The following is a 5,398-nucleotide window of genomic DNA, read 5'->3' as shown; positions in this document are numbered from 1 at the left end:
GGGAGGCCTGGCGTGCTGCAATTCATGAGGTTGCAAAGAGTCGGACACGACTGCACAACTGAACTGAAAGCTGTTCTAATATATTTTGATACTAAAACTACTTTAGGAATAATTAATAATAGCTGGAAATTAGTGGAAAGAGTGTATAATTTTATCAAGATGTTTGAGGGATTTTTTCCAGTTAATCAAACTCATGAAATGGGAAGAAGTTCCAACCCACCAGTTTCTCTGAGGAAAGCTCACCTCATCTGCAGTCACTGACCCAGGGAAGTAGTGGGTAGCCTCTGGAGTAGTGGGTAGCCACTTCTCCAAAAGCAGATCTTGGTGCTCACTGCATACATCAAAAACAAGAAGCCTATACCCAGGAAGGCTACCTGACATTGATGTTGGGGGTCACAGAGGGATTGGAAAAAGAATTTGATCAAGAGACCTGAATTGTCCTGCCCCTACCAACAACCACCTTTGAGAATTTGAGCAAATCTTCATTTTCCTCTTTGAGCTTCAGTTTTCTGACTGAAAAACCCTTCTAACCTACAAACCCTAAGTACTCTGTAGCAGTGGTTTAATTCTTGGCCAGCACATAAACACTGACACTAACAGTATTCTTCTGCTCAGGGAGTAAGCTCCCTGGATAGTTGTTTATTTAATTTATTTCTACACAAATTGTGTAGGACTGCCTGCATAGTGGCCTGGAATGCAACACACACACAAGGTCAGAGACAACAGCCCCTTTGTGACAGAAGTTGATTAGACCTGACCATGGCCAGCCAGCCCCATTCTGGCTGCATTTTTGTCAAATCTCTCTTTATACTCAATATGTTTCCAGGTTCTCTGCTTTTCAAGCTTGCAGTAATTTATCTTGTGCACAGAAAGGGTACAAATTGTGAACTAACTAAATTAGAAATACTCAATTATTGGGAAGCTAACAGAGGAAACCATTGTAGTTGAGAGATGTTATGACCACTGCATCAATAACACACTTCTCTCACATGACTCACCTTCACAGGATACCTCCCATCCCACTAAGTACTGATTCTGTTTGTAACCACAACAGGCAGAACAGGATATTTCAGAATCCATGTTCTCTATTCTGTATCCTGAATTTGCAGGTCTGAGCATTTTTTTTCATTCTTCTCATTCAATGTGAGATCTCCCTCCAATTTGCTTGAAATCTGAATGCCTTGTTTTACAGGAAGGAGTGGTCACTAAAAACATTGATGTATAGAACAGTCTTATGGACTCTGTGGGAGAGGGAGAGGGTGGGAAGATTTGGGAGAATGGCATTGAAACATGTAAAATATCATGTATGAAATGAGTTGCCAGTCCAGGTTCAAAGCACGATACTGGATGCTTGGGGCTGGTGCACTGGGACAACCCAGAGGGATGGAATGGGGAGGGAGGAGGGAAGAGGGTTCAGGATGGGGAACACATGTATACCTGTGGCAGATTCATTTTGATATTTGGCAAATCTAATACAGTTATGTAAAGTTTAAAAATAAAATAAAATTTAAAAAAAAAAAAACAAAAAAAAACATTAATAGCATAACAAAAGGCAGTCATTAACAGACATTATTTTAGAAATACAAAATTAAGTGGTGGAATATAGAATTTCCTTGAAAATCCCCAAATGTCACTTTGAAATTTTTATTTGAAATATTTCTTGTCCTAGTCTACATAGTATGAATGAACTAATGAAAGAAGAATTAATTACCCTAAGAGTAGCACTGTGCCATCCAGAGACTGGAATTCCAGAAGCTCTGTAGATGAGAATATAGACTCACACTAATTGTAAGTGGAAAGACACTGACCAATAGCATAGGAAAGAGGGGCCCAGTCCAGTGAGCAGAGCATGAACTTCAGAGCACATCGCAGTATAGCTTTGTCAGCTTTGTCACTCAGTCATCATATGCTCCAAGCTGCTTAATTGATTTGTGCATTAAGAAATTCATTTGTAAAAGGGATTTACCTTCTTCGGAGGGGTTGTTGTGAGGCTTGAAAAAATTGATACATGCTATGTATGTATGACATATATACTTGTTAGATTATCCAGGGTAGCTGTGCTTAAAGAAAGTCTCACAACCGGCAGCAAGATGTGATGGTCTATAATGGTGGCCCACAAAAATAAATGTCGAATGATATTTTTGCTATTTATTAAATTGGTACATTTTAAAGGCATTCACTTAAATAATCTCTTTGTCACGCACATTTCAGTGATCAGACTTCTCTTGCATATATAAGCAGTGTTATTACTTATGTGCTATACAAATAGTTGAAGGTTAATTAGCAGTATAACTAAATAGTAATGCTGACAGTCTCCTTCACACAAATTTTTAAAAATCTTCCTCTTTGTAAGAATGTGGGGTTACCACAGAGAGTGCAGTTTGGCTCTTGAACCATTAATCAGATCAGGGATAACTGGTGAGGAGTATAAGGACCTTTTGCAGACTTTGCAAGAAAGTACGCATAACCCAGGGACACTCAGGTGAAATACCAAGAGAAAGGGTGGAGTCGGGTGTCCTGAAGGACATGAAGGGCAAGAATCTTGGGGAGCAAGAAAAGCTCAGAGGCTGCAGCCTGAACCCTGAACCTGGCTACTTCAAAGATAAGGAGACCTTGGGACTAAGATTAGTTCATCCCTTGTTTTTTCTAAGCTTGAAGAATCCAGCTGGGGCCAAGCAGTGTGATGGTGGTCTAGTCTGACTTGTGCTGGTCTCTCTGGCTAAAGAATCGAGATGGGGGTCAACCATGTACAAAGCAGCTTCTAACCCATGCCATTTCCCCTGCACTACCAGTAAGCCTTTAGAGGGTCCTTTCCAGGTGTGAATCTCAGTTGCTCTCACCTGTGTTATTAAAGAAACAGTCTTGAGAAGAGTGAGGTGACCTTTTATTGACCTTGGATCCCACCTGCTATGGTTTGATGCCAAACAGAGAGTACAATCAGGCTTTATCTGCAAAGGGTTAACCTATCTGGGTCTGTGGTTGTTAGTCTTTTACTTTAGGTGTTGAACAAAATCCATCATTCTTTCCTTTTCCCCTGAACATCTTCTCTCTTCCAGGCACTCTTTTGGTTATAGAGATCACAGAGATGCATGTCATCCTAGAATAGGAGGTGGCTGACAGTGTTACACACAAGGAGTAGACCATAGAAGGAAAATGACAATGCCAGCAGCTAATCCCTGTTCCCACTAGAAAGTAAGCTCCCACCTGCAGAGGTGCCCACCCCCTGCACACCTCCACCACCAGCACTGTCAGTTTGTCAGGCTCCGGTAGGAGCTCTTCCACTTTCCCCTCCTCCACTCCTCCACTCCCTCCCTCTGCCCTCTCTACCATCTACTCTGCTCTCTCCCCTTACTTTTCTTTTTTTTTTTTTTTGTCTTCTCTTATCCTTTTATATTGTCCTCTCTTTTCTGCCCTTCATTTCTTTCTACTTTTCAGATTTTTGGTAGACCACTTACACTTGAATCTTCCACTGTCATGGAGCATTTTAAAATAACTTATATATTTTTTTAAATTTTATTATAATTATTTTTTTTTACTTTACAATATTGTATTGGTTTTGCCATACATCAACATGCATCCACCATGGGTGTACACATAAAAATAAAATAAAATAAAAAATAAAAGAACTTCTATTAAAGAAATGTCATTTTTAATTTGACTTATTTATTTGACTGCACGTTGTGGCATGTTGGATCTTAGTTCCCCAACAAGGAATCAAACTTGTGCCCTCTGCAGTGGAAGCATGTGGAGTCTTGACCACTGGACCACCAGAGAAGTCTGAAAGATGTGTCTTCCTGAACTTAGGGGACAGATGGGGAGGTCAAGTCTTCTTTCCCTGTTCCTCCTGTCTTCTCTATCTCTCCCTCCAATACCCTCCCCACCCGTTTCTGTGTCTTTTTCCTTGGAACAAGGCTGGCCATTGTGCCTTCAGTTTACTTCCTCCCACCTGAAGCACTGTGGAACCATCAGTCATCTCTTGGGATTAGGGCCCACCAGAGAACAGACTTGGATACTGGGAGCAATAAACCCCACACAAGTCTAAATCACATGATCCAACCAGTCCTGGATAAGACCCCACACAGGGCATTTGGAACCAGATACTAATTCGCCCATCACTGCTCCTCCTTGGGTCATTGTGTCTTGAGGACACTACTCTATTGGGAGTTACAGGAAAAGGGGCAAGAAAGCCTGAATCATGCTTGAAAAATATCTTATACTTCAGATATTCACCCTGATTCCCTAAAATCATCAAAGGTGTCAAGGGACATTACAGATAAACCTGGGAAGGGAGAGTACATGGTACTCAAGGGGTTGCTTCGCTTTGCATCTACTGAGAATAAAGCAAGTAAGAAGGGGTGTGCTTGGAGGGAGGCCTTGAACTTAGTCTCTAGTGCACTGGTTTAAGACTGGAGGTAGGTGAATGTTGCCTCTGACTAGAGTCAATTGACTAAGGGGAGAAAATATCTGTTATTGAACCTCATTAACCACAAGAGTGGGACAAACCCATTGTTTTTCTTTTTTTTTTAGTTATATTTTCATCTTTATTGTTTTTTTTTATTACAATAATTTCCAAAATACTATGAATTTGCAGTTTTGATTTCTTACACAAACTAATCATTACTTTGGAAGGTTTTATATTCTTCTGAAAGTTTTTTACATTTTGCCTTTAGGTCACATTTCCAAGTGACTGTTTTTTGAATTCACATTCTAGAAATGGATCTATGGTTTTCCTCTGCTATGGTTGGAGAATAGACTGTAAGAGACTTTTCCTCTTTGGAACATTTTGAGGTTTTCATCAAGGCCTAATTATGTAATATCAGATTTACACAAATTTTAAAAGTCTGATGATACCATGTGTTAGAGAAGATACAGTACTTAAAATCAAACAACCAAAAAAAGCTTTCTCTTCCAGGACCACTTTTCCATTGTTTTTCTGATTCCTGATTCCCTCATCTACAAAACTGGAGATGACCAGACAATGTGTAACTTTTTTTCCTAACAGTTTGTGGAACTCAATATCAAAGTCTTTCTGCAGTTCCAGAATAGAAATAGATTGACTACAGAGAACAAAAAGAAAGAAAGAAAGATTACTCAGAGGGTTGCAGGAAGTCAGTGAACAGAAAATGTGACATTTGGAATGACGTGTAACAGGATACTGGCAGAGTTAACTGAGATGGGAGCAACTGCCCCCAGGAAGCAAAGAGTGAACAAAGGGAAGAGTAAGATATCCAAGTTGGGCTCACTGTATGAAAGTCTAAAATCTATGGGTAAAGAAAATTTGGAGAAAATATTTTATAACTAGGAAATTCCAAAGTATTAGTTGTCATTTATAAACACAGCTGACATATAGGCTTGGCCTGGAAAACTCCAAGAGTGAGAAGACTGAGATGATCTAGAC

General features: G+C 39.9%; 1 non-coding gene across 1 annotated transcript; it reads left to right on the top strand.

Moving 5' to 3' along the window:
• Positions 1 to 2,198: 2,198 nt before the first annotated feature.
• On the top strand, positions 2,199 to 2,328 carry LOC129648109 (small nucleolar RNA SNORA19). The gene has a single exon (XR_008712693.1). It is a non-coding gene; the product is annotated as a small nucleolar RNA SNORA19 (small nucleolar RNA).
• The last annotated feature ends 3,070 nt before the right edge of the window (positions 2,329 to 5,398 follow it).

Source organism: Bubalus kerabau, chromosome 3, assembly GCF_029407905.1.
Source record: "Bubalus kerabau isolate K-KA32 ecotype Philippines breed swamp buffalo chromosome 3, PCC_UOA_SB_1v2, whole genome shotgun sequence".
Classification (NCBI taxonomy): domain Eukaryota; kingdom Metazoa; phylum Chordata; class Mammalia; order Artiodactyla; family Bovidae; genus Bubalus; species Bubalus kerabau.
This window is presented reverse-complemented; position numbering and strand designations above follow the sequence as displayed.